The sequence below is a fragment of the Schistocerca gregaria genome, chromosome X (assembly GCF_023897955.1).
Source record: "Schistocerca gregaria isolate iqSchGreg1 chromosome X, iqSchGreg1.2, whole genome shotgun sequence".
Lineage (NCBI taxonomy): Eukaryota > Metazoa > Arthropoda > Insecta > Orthoptera > Acrididae > Schistocerca > Schistocerca gregaria.
In genome coordinates this window covers 818,381,561-818,405,988 of record NC_064931.1, presented here as the reverse complement: position 1 = coordinate 818,405,988, position 24,428 = coordinate 818,381,561, and the positions used below count along the sequence as shown (strand labels likewise).

At 44.6% G+C, this 24,428-nt stretch overlaps 1 protein-coding gene across 7 annotated transcripts in view; it reads left to right on the top strand.

Moving 5' to 3' along the window:
- LOC126297890 (uncharacterized) overlaps nt 1-24,428 on the top strand; it is a 2,130,251-nt gene that overhangs the window by 1,383,948 nt on the left and 721,875 nt on the right. The gene's annotated exons all lie outside the window — the stretch shown is intronic.

Genomic DNA, 24,428 nt, shown 5'->3' with positions numbered 1-24,428 from the left:
TAATGTCATATTGTATAGTATTTTGGGGTACCTCTTCCAGTCAAACAAAAGTTTTCAGAGTCCAAAAGCATGTAATACGTATTATTTGTGTAGTAAATTCGCGGACATCCTGTAGAAACCTCTTCAAAGAACTTGGTATACTATTACTGCCGCTCAGTATATTTACTCCTTAATGAAGTTTGCCCTAAATAATATATCTCTTCTTCCGGCAAACAGCTCAGTTCATACATACAATACCAGGAACAAAAATGATCTGCACAAAGACTTAAAAGCACTTACACTACCGGCCATTAAAATTGCTACACCATGAAGATGACGTGCTACAGACGCGAAATTTAACCGACAGGAAGAAGATGCTTTGATATGCAAATATGCAAATGATTAGCTTCTCAGACCATTCACACAAGGTTGGCGCCGGTGGCGACACCTACAACGTGCTGACATGAGGAAAGTTTCCAACCGATTTCTCATACACAAACAGGAGTTGACCGGCGTTGCCTGGTGAAACGTTGTTGTCATGCCTCGTGTAAGCAGGAGAAATGCGTATCATCAGGTTTCCGACTTTGATAATTGTCGGATTGTAGCCTATTGCGATTACGGTTTATCGTATCGCGACATTGCTGCTCGCGTTGGTCGAGTTCAAATGACTTAGCAGACTACGGAATCGGTGGGTTCAGGAGGGTAATACGGAACGCCGTGCTGGATCCCAACGGCCTCGTATCACTAGCAGTAGAGGTGACAGGCATCTTATCCGCATGGCTGTAACGGATCGTGCAGCCACGTCTCGATTCCTGAGTCAACACATGGGGACATTTGCAAGACAACAACCATCTGCAGGAACAGGTCGACGACGTTTGCAGCAGCATTGACTATCAGCTCGGAGACCGTGGCTGCGGTTACCCTTGACGCTGCATCACAGACACCTGCGATGGTGTACTCGACGACGAACCTGGGTGCACGAATGGCAAAACGTCATTTTTTCAGATGGATCCAGCTTCTGTTTACAGCATCTTTATGCTCGCATCCGTGTTTGGCGACATCGCGGTGAACGCACTTTGGAAGCGTGTATTCCTCATCGCCATACTGGCGTATCACCCGGCGTGATTTTATGGTGTGCCATTGGTTACACGTCGTTGTCACTTCTTGTTCGCATTGACGGCACTTTGAACATTTGACGTTACATTTCAGATGTGCTACGACCTGTGGCTCTACCTTCCATTCGATCCCTGCGAAACCCTTCATTTCAGCAGGATAATGCACGCCCGCATGTTGCAGGTCCTGTACGGAGCTTTCTGGATACAGAAATGATCGACTGCTGCCCTGGCCAGCACATTCTCCAGATCTCTCACCAATTGAAAACGTCTGGTCAATAGTGGCCGAGCAACTCTCTCGTCACAATACGCCAGTCACTACTCTTGATGAACTGTGGTATCGTGTTGAAGCTGCGTGGGCAGCTGTACCTGTACACGCCATCCAAGCTCTGTTTGACTTCATGCCAAGGCCGTTATTACGGCCAGAGGTGGTTGTTCTGGGTACTGATTTCTCAGGATCAATGCACCAAATTGCGTGAAAATGTAATCACATGTCAGTGCTAGTATAATATATTTGTTCAATGAATAGCCGTTTATCGTCTGCATTTCTTCTTGGTGTAGCAATTTTAATGGCCAGTAGTGTACTTTAGTTCAACAAGGGGTCCACTACTCAGGAACACTAATTTTCAATAATTGGCCAGCAAACATAAACAAAATTTAGTTACAAATAAAGATCAGGTTAAAAGGAGCCTGAAAGACTTACTAGTAGCCAACTACTTCTACTCCATTGCCGAATAGTTTAATTGAAACAAATGAGGCATATATTCATACTATTAGTATTGTTATTTGAGCTATAAAAAAAATTGACTTGTTCCACATCAACGAGGATCTCCTATACACGGATCTGTGAAACGAAAAACTAATCTAATCTAATCAAATCACCACACTGTCACTACATCTTTTGACGAGGAATATCTGAGTAGGCTACCTTCACTCGAACGTGAGAAGCGAACAGTGGTGGATCCGCATGTCTCTGGGCAGAGGGCACATGGGGGTACTGGCCGTCCGGCTGTCTCTTTGTGCTTTAACAACAGGTACAATGTGCTACCCAATGTTAATAACACAACTGAGCGAGCACAGGATGCCTCGCCTGTTGGGGCAGTGGCCGATGGTAGTGCCAGTGATTGAGAGCTCTAACTTTAGGCTAGAAATAGAGCCTCTCAGGGAAATAGCAGGCAGGTCAAGAAACAAGGCCAGTTCTCTGGGACGTCTCTTCGTTGTTTAATATGGTAGGAAACTGCAGGAGCATCCATACCAAATTACCAGACTTTGCATTGCTTATTAAAGGTAACAGTGCCGTGACAGTATTAGGAACAGAAAGAGGTTGAAAGTGGCAGTTAATACACTCCTAGAAATTGAAATAAGAACACCGTGAATTCATTGTCCCAGGAAGGGGAAACTTTATTGAGACATTCCTGGGGTCAGATACATCACATGATCACACTGACAGAACCCCAGGCACATAGACACAGGCAACAGAGCATGCACAATGTCGGCACTAGTACAATGTATATCCACCTTTCGCAGCAATGCAGGCTGCTATTCTCCCATGGAGACGATCGTACAGATGCTGGATGTAGTCCTGTGGAACGGCTTACCATGCCATTTCCACCTGGCGCCTCAGTTGGACCAGCGTGAGACGACGCTTCATCCAGTCCCAAACATGCTCAATGGGGGACGGATCCGGAGATCTTGCTGGCCAGGGTAGTTGACATACACCTTCTAGAGCACGTTGGGTGGCACGGGATACATGCGGACGTGCATTGTCCTGTTGGAACAGCAAGTTCTCTTGCCGGTCTAGGAATGGTAGAACGATGGGTTCGATGACGGTTTGGATGTACCGTGCACTATTCAGTGTCCCCTCGACGATCACCAGAGGTGTACGGCCAGTGTAGGAGATCGCTCCTCACACCATGATGCCGGGTGTAGGCCCTGTGTGCCTCGGTCGTATGCAGTCCTGATTGTGGCGCTCACCTGCACGGCGCCAAACACGCATACGACCATCATTGGCACCAAGGCAGAAGCGACTCTCATCGCTGAAGACGACACGTCTCCATTCGTCCCTCCATTCACGCCTGTCGCGACACCACTGGAGGCGGGCTGCACGATGTTGGGGCGTGAGCGGAAGACGGCCTAACGGTGTGCGGGACCGTAGCCCAGCTTCATGGAGACGGTTGCGAATGGTCCTCGCCGATACCCCAGGAGCAACAGTGTCCCTAATTTGCTGGGAAGTGGCGGTGCGGTCACCTACGGCACTGCGTAGGATCCTACGGTCTTGGCGTGCATCCGTGCGTCGCTGCGGTCCGGTCCCAGGTCGACGGGCACGTGCACCTTCCGCCGACCACTGGCGACAACATCGATGTACTGTGGAGACCTCACGCCCCACGTGTTGAGCAATTCGGCGGTACGTCCACCCGGCCTCCCGCATGCCCACTATACGCACTCGCTCAATGTCCGTCAACTGCACATACGGTTCACGTCCACGCTGTCGCGGCATGCTACCAGTGTTAAAGACTGCGATGGAGCTCCGTATGCCACGGCAAACTGGCTGACACTGACGGCGGCGGTGCACAAATGCTGCGCATCTAGCGCCATTCGACGGCCAACCCCGCGGTTCCTGGTGTGTCCGCTGTGCCGTGCGTTGATCATTGCTTGTACAGCCCTCTCGCAGTGTCCGGAGCAAGTATGGTGGGTCTGACACACCGGTGTCAATGTGTTCTTTTTTCCATTTCCAGGAGTGTAATAATGAAATCCTAATTTCGGTCTGGCATACGCACTGCACAAAAAATTTAAAGGGTCACATTTTTGAAACCCGTAATTTTTCCCATTGCGACACATACGTGTGGAATTTGGCTCAAAGGTGGCTACACTCTTTCTCTGTAATTATTTATTTAAAACGTGGCCCCCGGCGACGTCACCCTCGGGCTCGGCCACTCTTCAGACAGAAAGGTGTCGAGAAGTACGAAAAACTGGCCGGAGTTCAGAAGTTTATGTGAAATATAAGATAGGTTAATGTTGCCACAATGGCATCAAATATCACCATCCACGATGGAGGTGTCACACGATGAGGTCATCATTCCCTCCCTCCTTATCCGCCTCTCACCCTTTCTCCAGACGACTCTGTGATCGAGGTCAGAAGAACGACTCCCAGCGTCGAAATTACGCGGTTTTCTTGTGGATGGCCGAGGAAAGCATTTCAGACACACCGTTGCTCAAAATCGCCACAAAAAACTTCAGGAGATTGCAAACGGGCGTTATTGAAACCACGTCTTCCATTGGGGTCTCATTTACATACATTTAGCAGTCGAACACGACAGTATGCAGTGCGATGATCAGCATAACGCCATTCTTCACAACTTTTTTTAAAAATTTCTGAACAGGTAACTACATCAACAAAAGAGAAAAATTATGTACATGATAAATGGCAATAAGACGCTTGTTCAAATCGCTCTGAGCACTAAGGGACTTAACATCTATGGTCATCAGTCCCCTAGAACTTAGAACTACTTAAACCTAACTAACCTAAGGACATACACAACACCCAGCCATCACGAGGCAGAGAAAATCCCTGACCCCGCCGGGAATCGAACCCGGGAACCCGGGCGCGGGAAGCGAGAACGCTACCGCACGACCACGAGATGCGGGCAAGATGCATGTCTTCAATAATTTAAATACTAAGAGTATAACATCAAAAATGTTCTTGAGCAGTACAAATAATGGGCTTACAAAATTAAATGTCTTCTTGTATAGTGCTCTCTTCGCTGTCTTACTTCTGTCTTCCAGTGGATTATCCTATTCCAATTTTGTCAAATGTTATTTCCAGCGTGTAGACAAATAATGTTATTTGTGTAGAAATGGTAGACAGTATGCTGCTTGTAATATTTTTGTATATATGCTTATTTCGACTTTATTGCCTTCGTCAGTACATGCCGTGACGTTGTAGATGGACATATATGAATTTTGAGTAAGTTGATAAAGTTATCATCCCCTCTGATGTTAACAATGCAATTGACATAACGTCCTAGCAACCACATGACAATGTTGTTTTTTATGATAGGAGACAGGTTGGGTGCAGGCCGAAGTCGGATGGTTGTCGTGTAGTTGGTACCGTAGTTCCTTGAAAGCAGGACAAATTTATTCATGATCCATCTCCAGTTGCGTAAGCGACCACAGCAAGTGAATCAGTGGATAAGGTTATCAACTAATCCACATGAGAGCCATTTAACCGTATCACTAAATCATACTCTGTGGAGATTTTCGTTTGTTGCTATGGTATTGTTAACAAAGCTGTACTATGGGAATGTAACGTCAGATGTATGTATTTTGAGGATTGTGTTTGTCCACACAGTTTCTCAGTCGTTTGCTTGTATTCTGTACTGTTGGGAATTTTCGCATTTTTCCATTCGCGCTGGAAATCTCTTTTTGTCAGTTGGTTCCTTTTTAGGAGACTAGTGTCTTGGAGGTAGAATTCCATTATACGTTTGGACTTGTTGTTAACATTACTTATGTCAATAGGTGGATGCATATTTGCTGGGCGCACGATTTGGGTTGGGTTGTTTGGGGGGAAGGAGACCAAACAGCGAGGTCATCGAATTAGGAAAGCAAGTCGGCTGTGCCCTTTCAAAGGAGCTATCCCGGCATTTGCCTGTGGCGATTTAGGAAAATCACGGAAAACCTAAATCAGGATGGCCGGAAGCGGGATTGAACCGTCGTCCTCCCGAACGCGAGGCCAGTGTGCTAACCACTGCGCCACCTCGCTCGGTCACGATTTGGAAAAGCTTAGTAGCAGTATAGCCGGGAATCTTGTTTAGCAGTATTATTATTCTCTTTGGAAGAACCCCGTTGCTTGAATATGTTCCATTCCACATGTATCTTCTAGTTAGTCGCATTAACCTGTTGCCCTCCATTTCCGCAATTAGAAAGACGTGGGCGACATAGTATTCTTTGGAGAATACATTGTTGTTTATGATTCTATTTTTTTAATTAGTTTCACGATGCTCCAGTTTTGTTCCACAATTACACTTTGCGGGCCGGCCGCGGTGATCTGGCGGTTCTAGGCGCTCAGCCCGGAACTGCGCGACTGCTACGGTCGCAGGTTCGAATCCTGCCTCGGGCATGGATGTGTGTGATGTCCTTAGGTTAGTTAGGTTTAAGTAGTTCTAAGTTCTAGGGGACTGATGACCACAGCAGTTAACTCCCATAGTGCTCAGAGCCATTTGAACCATTTGAACACTTTGTGATTTATTTGTGACAGCTCTCCAATTTTTGGCTGCCATATTTAGTGGGTACCTGCCTAAGATGACTGCTTGTGGTCGTCCACAACTCGTGCCCACGGTATATCTAGGTTATGGAATTCCCTGATGTTTAGGATTATACATTTTCAGTCACTGAGTTATGGCCTAGAGGCAATGCTATATTTGTAAGTGTCTCGTTTCATATGCGCTGTCTCGTTTTCATTCCTTATTAGGACAGAGACGACGTCAGCGTATGCTGTTTCGGCTGACGTTCGATCACAAGTGGAAATACGTAACATCGTTTCGTTAAGAAGTCGTAGCAGCGGCTCCAGCGACTGCACTAAAAGATGCATAGAAAGCGGTCCCCCCTGTGACATACCCTGCAAGCTATTAAAAGATTTTGTTATCTGTCCATTATCTTGTTCCCTAGCGAAAATGCCAGTCATTATATCCCGTGCCACTTTTATTACATTTTCTTCCAGACCCGCTTCCTCCATTATTCTCATTATTTATTGATGGCGGACGTGATCAAAGGCCTTATGGATATTGACGAAAATAGAACGCGCATTTGCCGTTGGCCGCAGCAGGTACCGAAATCAAGTTTCTGATTTCAGAAACTGCTGATATTGCAGTCGTTCCATGGATGCAGAGCCCATGTTTATCACTACTTTTTTTAAACAATCGTGTCTTCTTGCTATTAATAGCTCTAGCAATAGTTTTGCTGTCAAAGTTCAGCAGTGTACTAAGTCACCAGATCATTTTGGTAGGCACAATCCCGCCACAAATTATGTCATTTTAAATTGCAGTAGAAGTATAAAAAGCTGTTCCCTGGACCGATGACCTCTGTAGTTTGGTCCATTAGGAATTTACACATACACAGCTATTCCCTCTTGACTTGACAAAGAAACTAGTAAAAACACTTACACAGTCAGTTCCACAAGAAAGTGTACGTCGTTATCTGTCTGAAATAAAAGTCACTATTATAAATGTATGTTTACATGAAAATACATGGTATTACTAATTTCACAATTACCTAATGGTAATCCAATCGCCGCCACTATCGAGTATAGCTCGGCACTTTTCTCCTCTCTTCGGTAAATCATCCACGTTTCTAAATATCGTTTGACACACATCGCAACGAATGTCTTTGATTTTCTAAGAATTTTAGGATGAACTCCATATGAGCTTTGGTCCCTTTGGATGATTTGCAATAAATACTGCCTCGTGACGCTTCAGATATTTTGCGCTCATTTTAAACTGCAACTAACAAAACAAAACATTCAACTCTCACATTATTTAGCTATACACTGTGCGAAGTCTCATTGATTACAGATTCGATACCTCTACCATAGATGTCGCTGCCGACGTTACATTTAAAATTATGGCGTACACTTTCTCGTGAAACTGACTGTACTTCCAATTACTGATTACAACGATGTTATCCTGTAAGGCCTTCCTCAGGAAAGCTCACGGCGCCTGGAACTGTTTATGAATACCTGCGTTCATTATATCTATGATGTTCGACTCTTTGCCCATATTTCATCATCATATGCACAACTATACTGGCTGCGTGCGAACAAGCACAGAGATTTTCATACCCTCTGTCTTCTCTATTGTCTTATCAACGAACACTGTCCCCCATATCTGTTCTTGGCCTTAACGCTCTTATCTAAACAACATGGCAGAAACACCTATTTCCATCAGTGCAAAATCCCTTCTGTCCCTCTCCATCGTTCAGCCACTTTCTCGAACTCCTTCTCAGCAGCAGAAAACAGACTCTGCAGTAACCTCCCGCGTTTTATTGGAGAAAAAAATGGCTCTGAGCACTATGGGACTCAACATCTTAGGTCATAAGTCCCCTAGAACTTAGAACTACTTAAACCTAACTAACCTAAGGACATCACACACACACCCATGCCCGAGGCAGGATTCGAACCTGCGACCGTAGCAGCCCCGCGGTTCGGGACTGCAGCGCAGAACCGCACGGCCACCGCGGCCGGCTTTTATTGGAGAACTGAATAACATCTCCAGCTTCAGAAGACAGTTAAGGACATATCTTTTAAAGTGACAATAAGGACCGCTGTACGCACTCGATACCCTCCTACTTCCTTCTCCCCAACCAGATCTTCCCCTTTTCCCAATATTCTTCGTTGATGCAGTCTCCTTACACTTCCTGTTCCCAAAATCTGTGTTTTATATCTAAAAATTCTTTCTTTCAATATCTGTCGCCAACATTATTACTATTACTATTAGTGGCAACACCTGCAATCGTACAAGTGTGTATGTATGTGCGAGTATTGAACCGGGGACCTAGTAACGATGGAGAGGCTTCGTCCCGCCGTAGCCCTCAGTGGTTCACAACCCCACAACAGGACACAGCAGTCCACCCACCCCACCGCCCCACACCGAATCCAGGCTTATTGTCCGTTTCGGCCCCCAGTGGACCCCCACCTTCCCCCCCCCCCCCCCCCCCCCCCACACACACACACACTGTGAACGTCTCATACCAGACGAGTGTAGCCCCAATGATTGCCTGGTAGAGTAATGATGGTGTACACGTACAGTGTGCCATCGAACGCTCAGTTATCACCGACATCGTGTAACTGAGTCGGTATACGGGGAACCAGCCCGCATTCGCCGAGGCAGATGGAAAACCGCCTTAAAAACCATCCACAGGCTGGCCAGCACACTGGACGTCGATACTAATCCGCCGGGCAGATTCGTGCCGGGGACCGGACCACTCGGGAAGCAGCTAGCCGGCCGGGCTAGTAGTACAAGTAGTGCCAGCATTAACTTTGTTAATTTGTAGTCAGTATAATTTACTGACACTGCCGCCCCAGACACTAAGATCATTTTAATGCTAGTTGTCATATTAAAATTGATATTTCTCGGGTAACTACGATGTAACAGATAATGTATGTCCCACAACCTGGTCTGTTGTCAGAGAGGGCCTGACGGCCCTAATCAGATCATATTAAATAAATAAATAATTAGTCACAATAATATAGAGGCGTGTGTGATAAAACAGTTTGGATGTTCCGTCCGGTCCTGGAGCTTTGTGGACTGCTTAGTTAACAATGAATTCAAATACACTCCTGGAAATGGAAAAAAGAACACACTGACACCGGTGTGTCAGACCCACCATACTTGCTCCGGACACTGCGAAAGGGCTGTACAAGCAATGATCACACGCACGGCACAGCGGACACACCAGGAACCGCGGTGTTGGCCGTCGAATGGCGCTAGATGCGCAGCATTTGTGCACCGCCGCCGTCAGTGTCAGCCAGTTTCCCGTGGCATACGGAGCTCCATCGCAGTCTTTAACACTGGTAGCATGCCGCGACAGCGTGGACGTGAACCGTATGTGCAGTTGACGGACTTTGAACGAGGGCGTATAGTGGGCATGCGGGAGGCCGGGTGGACGTACCGCCGAATTGCTCAACACGTGGGGCGTGAGGTTTCCACAGTACATCGATGTTGTCGCCAGTGGTCGGCGGAAGGTGCACGTGCCGTCGACCTGGGGTCGGACCGCAGCGACGCACGGATGCACGCCAAGACTGTAGGATCCTACGCATTGCCGTAGGGGACCGCACCACCACTTCCCAGCAAATTAGGGACACTGTTGCTCCTGGGGTATCGGCGAGGACCATTCGCAACCGTCTCCCTGAAGCTGGGCTACGGTCCCGCACACCGTTAGACCGTCTTCCGCTCACGCCCCAACATCGTGCAGCCCGCCTCCAGTGGTGTCGTGACAGGCGTGAATGGAGGGACGAATGGAGACGTGTCGTCTTCAGCGATGAGAGTCGCTTCTGCCTTGGTGCCAATGATGGTCGTATGCGTGTTTGGCGCCGTGCAGGTGAGCGCCACAATCAGGACTGCATACGATCGAGGCACACAGGGCCAACACCCGGCATCATGGTGTGGGGAGCGATCTCCTACACTGGCCGTACACCTCTGGTGATCGTCGAGGGGACACTGAATAGTGCACGGTACATCCAAACCGTCATCGAACCCATCGTTCTACCATTCCTAGACCGGCAAGGGAACTTGATGTTCCAACAGGACAATGCACGTCCGCATGTATCCCGTGCCACCCAGCGTGCTCTAGAAGGTGTAAGTCAACTACCCTGGCCAGCAAGATCTCCGGATCTGTCCCCCATTGAGCATGTTTGGGACTGGATGAAGCGTCGTCTCACGCGATCTGCACGTCCAGCACGAACGCTGGTCCAACTGAGGCGCCAGGTGGAAATGGCATGGCAAGCCGTTCCACAGGACTACATCCAGCATCTCTACGATCGTCTCCATGGGAGAATAGCAGCCTGCTTTGCTGCGAAAGGTGGATATACACTGTACTAGTGCCGACATTGTGCATGCTCTGTTTCCTGTGTCTATGTGCCTGTGGTTCTGTCAGTGTGATCATGTGATGTATCTGACCCCAGGAATGTGCCAATAAAGTTTCCTCTTCCTGGGACAATGAATTCACGGTGTTCTTATTTCAATTTCCAGGAGTGTAGTTCATCCACGCTAAAATCAGCTACAAATTCTCTGTTGTCGTCTTCAGTCATTTCTCTGTTTAACGATTGTGTGGCTTCAGATATGAAATCTTCATCGGGGTGACTCACGGAGTAATGCTGTTGTAGTTCATTCACTATCTCGTTTTGTTGAGCGAGTGTATTCCCTTCCTCTGTTTGCAGCTCGTGTATGAATGTGTGGCGTCTGCGGTTGGTTTGATGTTTGATGAGGTGATGCATGGACACTGTCTCGGTTTCTACTAAGGATCATGCTTGGAATTTGATCTTCCGGCCATCGAAATGTTTACTATTGATGTTAATGAGCTACGCTTTAATTCTCCATATCTGTTGCTTGTGCTCGTTTGTAAAGTTGTGTTTCTCATACAGTTCCCTTCGGACAGAGAAGTAAAATTCCATGGTTTGTCTTTGCCTCACAGGTTTTATGTCTTCCATAACTTCGTAAGTGTCTTTCAGCAATTCTGGTCAAGCAGTCGGCTTTTGACATGAAACTGTTCAGTGAACTTAGGCAGTTGGTCCATGTTGTTCTGAAAGTATCACTTAATTCTTCGTTATATAGGTGAAAGACGTTTAACATCTACTGACCTCGATACCTTCTTGTGGGCTGTTTGTGTAGGTTCAACATAAAAATGATCTGAAAATTGGGCACAGGTGGCATCGGTGGTGAACACTTGCTGACGTATGTTCTCGGTTATGTACGTTCTGCCAGTTCGGGCTAGCTGAAGCCGATCGTAGGAAAGCGTATCTCACAAAAGTAGGGTATTATAATTCCCATGGAACCTTGAGCCGCAAATTCTTCACACGGTCGTGAAATTCTTTACAGTTATTAAAATACCGGCCGCTTGTCTTTCGTGTGAAGAACATAGTTAAAGTCGTCTCCTATAAGTAGATTAGACACTTTTTCTCTGAGAAGATAGATTATTTCATCTTTAAAGAAGGAAGTTCGTTCCATCTTTTTGCTACTGCCTGACGGGGTCGTAAACGTTTAGAACGGTGGCACCGTAAATTTTGCATGCGGTTCCTCTCCCGAGTGCTCGTTTCTCAATCTCTCTAATTGGGATACCTTGACGCAGAAGGATGGTTGTGCTTGTGTTCACGAGTGCTTGAACCCTAGGTCATTTAAGTTTATTGGGGTCACTTGTTAGAGTATGATATCAGCGTGAGACGCATATCCACGGTGCTGTTTTATACAACCCGAAATGTTATATCTGCCTTTCAAAAACTACGCGCGAGATTTTCATATTCTCTCGCCTGTTATGCGCATACTGTTAGTCCTACAGGAAAAATGAGCAGGGCCTTTTTGTAGGATATTCATTGTAGTTCAGTCTTGTGCTGGGGTGTTTCCACTGTAGGCTACGGTTTTAGAGCTCTTCAGGAAAATGGTACAAAAGCTACTTTCAAATCAACCTTCATCCCGCCACGCATCCCTCACCAGCCAGAATTTCTAGTATGTTGTTCGTGGCACTTCTCCTATCACAAAAATTTCCGAATACTTGAACTATTCCCGATATTCTACCTCTTTTGGTCTCTATTGATTGGGCTATTACACCAGCTGGATAGTCGCCTATGTTGTTAACATTATTAATTTAAAGTGCCGTGAGGGTAATGAAAGAAAAACGACTTTTGTAAACTTTGCGCTAAAACTAATCACGTTGACAATTCGATCCAACCTTAACCCTTACAAGCACAGTATACAACGACGTAATTGTTTATTTTATGCTTTTTACATCATAAACTGTCACGCAAAATTTACACAGACGTTGATTTTACAATTCGAAAGTGCTCGACAAAGCCGGTCAATAGATACAAAGAAAGGTCGAACGTAGGAAAAAATTCGTGCGATTACAAACTTTTGTACTATTGTAGGATAGAGTGCCATTAACAACATACTGGAAATCCTGACCCGTGGAGGCTGAGTGTGGGAGTAGGGGTAAATCTGAAGGCCACATCTGTACGTTTTTCTTGAATAGCTCGAAACTATATGTTCCACCGAAAACGTAACCCAGTACAAAATTTAAATACACTGAGTTTCCTACAAAAAGTTCCTGTTCATTTTTACTCTAGCCTTATAGTTTGCGTGAACTGAGCGAGAGAATATGAAACGCTCACGTGTGTTTTTTCAAGGCCAGATATAACATTGCGAGTTGCATAAAACGGTATGGATAGGGGCAGCTGAATCACCCCGTGGTAATTTCTACAGTGCAAATATTTTTAAATCAGACGTAATTCATGGTACGAACTGTGTATGCATGCGATATTTCTTCATTAGCTTGTTTTGCGTTCAGTCGAATTAAGTCGTCAGATCATTCCATTTGTGTGTCCTTCGCAGTAAATAATTCGTGACCGTCAGTATCCCTTGCTTTGATGTTTTTCCAAGTTTTCTGTGACGTTTCGGTTGGGTGTATTTTTGTGATACTACGTGCAGTGATGCTGCCTAGTTCTACAGGTGATGATTACTGGTAGTGCCCAACTGACGGCCTGCTCCTATTCTACGTTACTGACATACCGTGCATTGAAATTGGTGTCTTTCGTTCCAGTTGGACTGTATTTACATTATGAATTCCACTTCCCTCCTGTTTGTGTACGACGATTGCTCTGTTCAAATGGTTCAAATGGCTCTGAGCACTATGCGACTTAACATCTGAGGCCATCAGTCCCCTAGAACTTACAACTACTTAAACCTAACTAATCTAAGAACATCACACACACCCATGCGCGAGGCAGGATTCGAACCTGCGACGGTAGCGGTTGCGCGGTACCAGACTGTAGCGCCTAGAACGGCTCGGCCACTCCGGCCGGCGATTGCTCTGTTCGGAAGGTTGTCGATGGTACTATTCGACCACAATATTATTGCACTTGGCCTCCCGTGGAAATATGTCTTGATGTTAGAGCAAAGAAATATAGTTGTCATTAAGGAAAGCTCATCGCATTATGAATGATTTCAAGGCAGCTTTCCTTATGAAGTGTTTAGCGTGTGCTTGAGAAATATTACGATTCAAAATCACGATAAGCCAACCGAAGCGCCCTTACTCGCAGGTGCAATAATATTGCGGTCGATTAATAGGCTGGCGTGAGGATGTTTGTGTACTGTCATTAGGTTCCGTGACGCGTATGTTTTCCTGCCTCGCGTGACCCGGTTCGATGCACAGGCGCACGGGAGTACGAGTTGAAGGGAAGGTCACGACTTCATGTTGTCGTTCCGGTAACTAATTGAATTCCTTTGTCATGGAGTCGGCAGCGACTGTGTTGTCTAATACTGTGTCAGACGCAGGTTCCCTAGTGTCCCTTTTGGACCACTGTCCCGTTGCTGTAATGCCGTCGTCGGAACTATTCCCTTCATATGTTCATTGTCTATTAGTAGCTGCCACTAAAGTAACAAGTTTGGTACAGATTGTTCGACATCGTGTTTGCTTCCCAGCGGCGTAAAATCTTTGACACGTATTATGTCAGAATTTGTTCTATTCCAGATGGACATGGCGAAGATCGTCAGGTGATTGATTTTCAGTTATGAGATCTGCTGGGTTAGTTTCTTCGGTAAGCAGAGAGTTCGGCAAAACGAAAACTCATTTATGACAGTTTTGATTAGGGTGATCCCTTTCATTACATGTAAAGCGCGTGAAAACGTGGCCTGAGTATGAAAACATGAAATTGTATTGACTGGATCCTTGTTAGTATATAATGTTTTAGCTTTACCGCACTTCGCTAGTATTTCCTTAAGATAGAAATTTCGACTTCAAGGGAGAGGCTGAAAAAACAACTTAATAATCAACGTCTTGCTTTGATGAAATTCAATTCCGTGTCTGTGCTTAATCAACAGCTATTCCAACAACACTGGATTCGGCAGTTTCACAAAGAAGCTGCACTATTTCAGGTCATAATAAGCCTAGTGAAATTGATCCTACTGCATGCATTATCCAATCGTGTATTTACAGTGAACGTCGATGCAGAGCACGTGTAGATTTGTCCAATTCAAACAGCAAGGTATTTTTTCTTGAAACCTTCACAGACATTTTGCTACTTAACCTGAGATGTCAGCAGTGAATGAACGCTCAGCAATACGGTTCTAGGCGGAGCCGAGCGACCGCTACGGTCGCAGGTTCGAATCTTGCTTAGGGCATGAATGTGTGTGATGTCCTTAGGTTAGTTAGGTTTAATTAGTACTAAGTTCTAGACGAATGAAGACATCAGAAGTTAAGTCGCATAGTGCTCAGAGCCATTTGAATCTCTCTCTCTCTCTCTCTCTCTCTCTCTCTCTCACTCACTCACTCACTCACACACACACACACACACACACACACACACACACACACACACACACGCACACACGCACACACACAAACACACACACACACACACACACACACACACACACACACACACACAGACGAATCGTAAAAGTAGACTTTTCAACAATGCCGTCTCAATAGGAATTGCAACCTTTGACACTGCTTACGTCCCCTGGTCGGATCACCCCTTCTCTAAGGACATCGTGGGGCTGCAGCCCCATTGACCATAATCTGACCCATCTGGAGCGTAGCACGGTAGTGTGGCACTGGTATACAGGGTGAAACCACTAGGGATCGTTCAAAACCAGTCGACGAAATCTGAACGTGAACCGAAGCAGCAAAGGGTGTCGATGGTTTTTCAAGCCTCCTGTTTCGTGACCACTTGTGAAGTGATCGTGCTGGATGGAGAGGGGGTTGTGCGATTATGACACATGCACAACTGAAATGGCAAAGGATCCCTCTAAACCCTACATCCCTACCTCAGTCCAGTAAAATCCTCATTGCGACCCACCCACCGTTAGTGAGCAGTTTAAAAATGTACCTGTAGAGATACAGCTGATTCCCGTTGTCAGGCAGTTTTCAGCTGAGTAGGGCTACGCTACAACCCTAGCGCCTGATTGTGGACGTGCGGAATCTGAGGAGTGTACACTACTGGCCATTAAAATTGCTACACCACGAAGATGACGTGCTACAGACGCGAAATTTAACCGACAGGAAGAAGATGCTGTGATATGCAAATGATTCGCTTTTCAGAGTAATAACAGAAGGTTAGCACCGGTAGTGACACCTACAATGACGTGAGGAAAGTTTCCAACCGATTTCTCATACACAAACAGCAGTTGACCGGTGTTGCTTGATGAAACGTTGTTGTGATGCCTCCTGTAAGGAGGAGAAATGCGTACCATCACGTTTCCGACATTGATACAGGTCAGATTGTGGCCTATCGCGATTACGACTTATAGCATCGCGACATTGCTGCCCGCGGTGGTCGAGTTCCAATGACTGTTAGCAGACTATGGAATCGGTGGGTTCAGGAGGGTAATACGGAACGCCGTCCTGGATCCCACCGGCCTCGTATCACTAGCAGTCGAGGTGACAGGCATGTTATCCGCATGGCTGTAACGGATCGTGCAGCCACGTCTCGATCACTGAGTCAACACATGGGGACGTTTGCAAGACAACAACCTTCTGCACGAACAGTTGGACGACGTTTGCAGCAGCATTGACTGTCAACTCGGAGACCATGGCTGCGGTTACCCTTGACGCTGCATCATAGACAGGAGCGCCTGCAATGATGTACTCAACGACGAACTTGGGTGCACGATTGGCAAAGCGTCATTTTTTCGGTTGAATCCAGGTTCTGTTTACAGCATCATGGTGGTCGCATTCGTGTTTGGCGACATCGCGGTGAACGGACATTGGAAGCGTGTATTCGTAATCGTCATACTGGCGTATCACCCGGCTTATAGTATTGGGTGTCATTGGTTACACGTCGGGGTCACCTCTTGTTCGCATTGACGGTACATGAACAGTGGACGTTACATTTCAGATGCGTTACGACCTGTGCCTCTACCCTCCATTCGATCCCTGCGAAACATCTACATCTATATCCATACTCCGCAAGCCACCTGACGGTGTGTGGCGGAGGGTACCCTGAGTACCTCTATCGGTTCTCCCTTCCATTCCAGTCTCGTATTGTACGTGGAAAGAAAGATTGTCGGTATGCTTCTGTGTGGGCTCCAATCTCTCTGATTTTATCCTCATGGACTCTTCGCGAGATATACGTAGGAGGGAGCAATATACTGCTTGACTCTTCGGTGAAGGTATGTTCTCGGAGCTTTAACGAAAGGCCGTACCGAGCTACTGAGCGTCTCTCCTGCAGAGTCTTCCACTGGAGTTTATCTATCATCTCCGTAACGCTTTCTCGATTACTAAATGATCCTGTAACGAAGCGCGCTGCTCTCCGTTGGATCTTCTCTATCTCTTCTATCAACCCTATCTGGTGCAGATCCCACACTGCTGAGCAGTATTCAAGCAGTGGGCGAACAAGCGTACTGTAACCTACTTCCTTTGTTGTCGGATTGCATTTCCTTAGGATTCTTCCAATGAATCTCAGTCTGGCATCTGCTTTACCAATGATCAACTTTATATGATCATTCCATTTTAAATCACTCCTAATGCGTACTCCCAGATAATTTATGGAATTAACTGCTTCCAGTTGCTGACCTGCTATTTTGTAGCTAAATGATAAGGGACCTATCTTTCTATGTATTCGCATCACATTACACTTGTCTACATTGAGATTCAATTGCCATTCCGTGCACCATGCGTCAATTCGCTGCAGATCCTCCTGCATTTCAGTACAATTTTCCATTGTTGTAACCTCTCGATACACCACAGCATCATCTGCAAAAAGCCTCAGTGAACTTCCGATGTCATCCACCCTTCATTTCAGCAGGATAACGCACGACCACATGTTGCAGGTCCTGTACGGAGCTTTCTGGATACAGAAAATGATCGACTGCTGCCCTGGCCAGCACATTCTCCAGATCTCTCACCAATTCAAAACGTCTGGTGAATGGTGGCCGAGCAACTGACTCGTCACAATACGCCAGTCACTACTCTAGATGAACTGTGGTATCGTGTTGAAGCTACATGGGCAGCTGTACTTGTGCACGCTATCCAAGCTCTGTTTGACTCAATGCCCAGGCGTATCAAGGCCGTTATTACGGCCAGAGGTGGTTGTTCAGGGCACTGTTTTATCAGGATCTATGCACCCAAATTGAGTGGAAATTTAATCGCATGTCATTTCTAGTATAATATATTTGTGCAATAAATACCAGTTTATCATCTGCATTTCTTCTTGGTGTAGAAACTTTAATGGCCAGTAGTGTAGAAGGGACTGCCTGCCCACAGTAACGTAGGACTCTTTCAAGTGTTTCGGAACATTTTGAAAATGCTCAATAAACGTGGGCAGATGGCACCAAGGGTGTAGCTGAAGTAGGGGGCTCTAGAGGGGCGTTCTGCTCTTGTATTAATGCATGTGTCAGTGTGTCTCTCCCCTAACCCCCACACCTCCACCCCTATCCCCCCATTCCATGTTCATTCCACAGGAGGACGAAAATATTGAGTGCTGGATAAGCATAAACACCCTTGCTGTTTGGATCACATTCAGATTCCGTCGAATGGTTTTTAACGATCCCTAATGTTTCCACCTTGTATACCAGAGCAAAGCTGAACGAAGAGAAAATGTGCGTAAGATGAGCTGTTATCGGTGCATTCAGTGAATTTGAAAGTGAATTATAACCAACCGATCTGTCTATAGATCCTGCGAAAATTTTAGTTAAGCCAGCACGTGGCTCGAAATCATCTGTTCATTCCCTCAGTGACGTCTTTGTAAATATCTATGGCATGCAGTATCCATATTATGAATGGATGATTGCAGAGGACAGGAGAGATGAGGAAGAATGTCGAGTTGTACCATTACTTATCACAAGGCACCCTCGCTAGAGACATTAAATCTATTGCTATTGTAGTTTGTTAACACAAATACATAGTATTTCTATCGCATAAAAAATTTGTCAGGGTTAACACATTGTAGCTTTACTCCTCCACATAAGTTATTGTAGTCCTTGCTATTTATATTCCAAAGAAGAATTAGTTGCACCTTTAGTTGACTGCACACAGTTTAAACCAGTAAACAGTGTCATGCCTAGTGGCAAGAACATATTTCTAAAATTTATCGAGTTTAACAACAAACTGAGCTACATTTTGTGATTAATGTAGATACGGATTGCGCGTTAGAACAGTTGCTACTTGCAGTCAAAATAGTGACCCCGGTTCATATTCTTATCAGGGAAACTTGGTTAGACTATTTAGCGTTGCCTATACATACGTTGCTGCTATAACAAGGAATATTCCGAGATAAAATAGTTCAGAGGCAGTGATTCCATGAAATGGTTCACTGAATAGCTGTGAGGTATTGTTGGCAGTGTGAATGACGCTTTATTGAAAAATAAAAAGATGGAAATAAGTCCCGAAACCGAATTAGCGTCTTGCTCTGCAGTACCATTTCACTGGTGCATTTCAGAGTGCTTCAAATGCCAGCTGCAACGTGAACTACAAGCATCGCTATAAAGTGCTAGTCATATTCCACAAGCTGAGGAATTGCAACGGGAGTTTCTTGATAACAAACATATGCAAGCAAAACACCACAGATTGTAGTGAACAAATTAAATTAAATCCAGATGATGTTTCTCTGCTACCATCTAATATTGAGAAATATGAATAGTTTATGAAGAGTATTATAGATTAGCGCAGTGGATTAGATTTCTGGGGTGAACTTAAAATTTATAAAATTTTACCTCGGTAAGTGCAGAGCCAATACAAGACAGATTTGAGCTCAGTGTCTCCATCAGAATATTAATGAGGAAAGAAAGACAGTGCTGCAAATTGCGAGGCACACAAATGAGACACTGCCACATAATACTCGAACAGAGAGCGCACAGTGCGACCGCAAGAGCTCCTTGGGGACATAATTAAAAGTCAGTTTGCAAAATTTGTACCAAATAGACAGAAAGACAATAAAGCGACTTAATAAACACGTGATAAAGTGAGAGGTCCGCCTTTCAGGATCCAACGGGCTCACTAGTTACTGACCGACCACCATTTCATCCACAGCCAATGGCGTAACTTGGAATCGGTATGGAGTGGCTGTGGGGCCAGCACACTGGTCTCCGGGCCGTTTTCGGCTCTGTAGGCCTTTGAGTCGCTCTTTATCATTCAAGTGGCTCCTAATTTGCTTCATGGAAATTTGGAAATTTGTGGTAAGGACTAAGGGACCAAACTGCTGAGGTCATCGGTCCCTAGGCTTACGCACTACTTAATCTAACTTAAACTAACTTACACTAAGGACAACACACACCCATGCAGACGAGAGGACTCGAACCTCCGACGGGTACAGCCGAGCGGACCGTGACAAGGCCCCTCAGACCGCACGGCTACCCTGCGCGGCTTTGGCTTCATGAAGCTGAGTGGACTCTGTTCCAGCCCTCCAGAAAAGGAAATATCCCAGGCCCTCTTTATGGTAGTCAGCCCGCACTGACCACTTAGCTACAGGGGTGGACACCTTAATGTGATTGCTCCACTCTAAACTTCCCTAAATATTTTCCATTTGTTCCGGTTTCAGTCACTGATTACAGAAAGATTTTAAAAAATCATAAAATTTCCTATAGCATATACAAATAAATAACAAAGAATAGCGAAACTCTCTAAATACTGCAAGTTCTGTGTATCACGGCAAACGTAGATTTACTTCACGACGAGGTCTAGCAGTCTCTACAACAAGCATAGAAAATAAGTTCATTTTACTGTTCTTCTTGAGTGTAAAATACGCACGTAACTTAAATGCAGTCCATTTCCACATGAATAAAAATAGATATTCACTGTCACCGACTACAAGAATTCTATAAGTGGTGTCCTTTCTTGCGGACGTGTCAGGAAGAACAGACACCACAAATGTAATTAAGACAATGACAGTCAATGAAACCTTTAGTGCAGATGCACACCAAGTTCGAATTCTTACGGGAATCGGCTAATGAGCGGGGGCACTACACCAGTTTTGTGTGGTATAAGTTGGTAAATTTGGGTTTGACGAGAAGTGGGCTAGGGCAGTCCATGCGTTTCTAGTGACCACTGTGACTGGATGGCGTAGTGGTCAACGCATCTGTCTAGTTAGCAGGAGACCCGGTTTTGAATCCCGGTGCGGCACTAATTTTCAGCATGCCCCACTGATATAAATCAATGCCCTCTGCCAACTAATGTCTTTAATTACTTTGTGTTTTGATACAAGACTTCTGTATATACCTGACTTACACGGAAGTAAATCTCAGTGTCTATTTAACTTTAAACTTTGGTACACTTCTGGCTAATAATACATGTGCCATATAATTTTAGCAGTGTTGGAACTGTTGTCTTAATCAACGGTCACATAATGGGGTGACCGGCGCTGCGCTCTGACTTAAATGGTCCTTCGGCAGTAGTGGGTTATGGAACCTCTTGAGGGGGTGACTTGGCCGAAGACTTCCATTTGTGGCGGCGTCTAGCAGCGACTGTCGTGAGCTCGTGGTTTCGTTGCAAGGCACCAACTTAACCTGGAACCTTACTGTTCGGTTGACACCACAGAAGGAGCTCCTGCACAGAATGAAAAGTGTATGATACAATGAGGGATATTTTACAGTGTTACCAACAGCATTTAGTTGCAAGATTTAAGACTTTCGAATTCTATGTTATTCCATTATAAATAAAATGCAGATATGCTCAGTATAATGCATCTACTACATTAGCTGGCCTCTCCGATATGCTATAGCAGTTCGTTGTTTTGCGCAACAAGAAGGTTCGAACATTGACAGTTTAATCATTATTCCCAAGCCACGGGCATGGGAACATCTGCGTAAGAAGGTAGAAAAGATCGTTAAATAAAGTCTTGGGCCTCAGAATTTAATGAGAACACTAGAGGGTCATTTGTGTACCCGAAGAAACGTATACGTCATTAGCTGGCTATTATAACAAGCTTGCGGCAAGCGCTTTGCGGGCTCTGACTGAAGAATAATTACGCTAGAATTTCAAGTTCCGCTGACACAGAGGTCATTAAGATTCTGCCGTATCTTTTCTCCATTCAGATAATTTGAAACGACTTTTAGTTTAATTTGGGACAAAAAACATTACTGTCGTGAGCAAGTAACAACATAATGTCGTACATCTTTCTAGAGAAACATTAAAAAAAAAACATATACCATGGGTATTCGGAAAGTAAGGCCCGATCGGCCGCGAAATGGAAACCACAAAATCAAAACAAATTTATTTGCTATAGTTAGCTAAGACTTCCAGCTACTTGTCTACATAGTTGCTGCTCCGACTTTGACATTCGTCATAGCGTTGTACCAACTTCCCAGTACCCTCGTCATAGAAGCCAGACACCAGTCATTTCCGCCTATTGTTTACGCTAGTCTACAGATCATTGTCTGCTCCAAAATGTTGTCCTCATAGCCCGTGGTTCATGTGAGCACAGATGAAACTCAGAGGGAGCCATTTACAGGCTGTATTATGGGTGATCAAACACCTTTCATCGGAAAATCTGACGAAGCATCTTCATTGCCCCTGCAGAATGCGGTTAAGAATTGACTTGACGAAGGAAACGCATGACAGTTATGTCATGTGGGCTGTATAGCTTCAGGCGAAATTTCTCATCAGGCCCTCGTACTTCGTGGGAGACACTGTTTCCTAGGCTTCTTTCCATGATTACTCTGTGCACAGAACTGAAAAAAGCGACGTGATGCGATCGATGGGCGTACTAGAGATACTGCCCAACACATCTGTGCAAAGCTTCATCAGATGTTCACAGTCGTTTCCGTTTCACAGCCGATCGGACGTTACTTTCTGAATACTCCTTGTAACAACATACGTACCTACAGTTTACCTAGGGTGAATATAAAATAATATAAATTCACTATTGACATCCACACATATATAACTATCTTTCTGTAAAAAATAACAATCTTACAAAGAAATTATGTTAAAGCACAACCAAAATCTGAGAATATGCCACTTTGGGAATATACAAAATTATGTATGGCGATTGCTACAGTTTCTGTATTGGTCAAACCGGACGAAATGTTAACACCAGATTTAAAGAACACATTAGAAACAGTAATAGCGATCCGTCAAGCTTCAGTTTACATCTGAAAACTCAACACTGCAAGACCAAGAAAATTGAAACTGCGTTAGAAATATTACACAGAATACACAAAGCACTTATGATGCTAATTCTTGAAGAACTGTAAATATACATTCATACATGAAAATATCCACAGGAAATTTTAACTGAACACACAGATTTTAAACGTAAATAATATCTGAAAAACTTTATCGAACTGATGGAAGACGAAAAGGGCTGTTCATATGCAAGACAAAACATACACAGTCCACAAAAAAATTTCAAAGGAGACTAAGAACAACGAAATATCTCTGGTAAACCTTCTATGCTTTGTTAACCTGTAGCATAACAGTAAAGAACTGTCAAATTACTGAACTGTCAAAATCACGACTTGATAGAAAAAATTTACTGTAGATGCAATATTGTCGTCACTTCCAGCAAGACGTAAGTACCAAGGCGAATGTAAAAATAAAACAGTCAGGATTTACGTAAAGGTAATGTTACCAATGTTACTTTCGCAGGTAAACTGATAATGGAAATAAGCTGAAATGGGCCTACCGTGTAAAATATTAAAAATATGCTACCTTATTGCAGCTAGTTTTGAAGCTTTTATTTTCATAATCTAGAGTAAACGTTTTGTATTCCAGCTCTTCCTGTCATGATTCTGTCACCACTCTACTTAAAGTTACAGAATTTTGGTACAAAATTTGAGGGAAACCTTAACTAATAGTAGTGATATCGTTTGGCTCTCAACTGACTACAGTAATTTGTTTGGGAAGATGTCTTAAATGAATAGTGCATTTTTTACAGCTGCAAGTGGACTAATAAAGTAAAAACATCAGAAACATTAAGACAGTAAACAATAAGATCGTATACATAACTGGATCTTCAGCTGCATTCAGACGAAGTATTTATCACTACGCAATTTTTCGTTGTTCCTTCAGTCCGTAACAAGTTCTTCTTTGTTCTTCACACAGAATTTAACTGAAGAGCGCAACTCCTCCAACGAGTTTACTCATAGTTTGTACAGAAAGACATGTTTCTTTTTAAATTAATTCAGCTGCTTTATGAGCTGAATGTAATATATTACATGTGCCTGCTCTCAAGAGCAGCATGAATTGCACATTTCATATCCGTCGAGGCGCAAGCAGTTTGTTCACGAACAGCACCCTAGGCAGTAAGCAAGTTGCGTGTATCTGCATATTCATACTAAACCACGCGTTATGAGGCATCAATCCTCCGAAATAATGCGGATGTAAATTTCATTATTACTATTATTACTATTATTATTATTATTATTATTATTATTATTATTATCATCTTCAACGTCGGCAATTCTCCACCCCCCGCCCTCCTTAACGAGAGTGCTAAAACATAACCAATTTTCACGTCTCTTTTCTGTCTTTTTTCTCGAAACAGCTTTCATATATTCACTGTTTTCTTTTCTGCCTATCTTCTCTCCATTTTTCTTTTTGCCTTCGTTCAAATTTCTGTTTTCTCATTTTTCCTCAGTATGAAGTTTTCTTGAAATTACTGCAACCAGTCGCCTTTTGTTTTGCTCTTCAATTTATCTT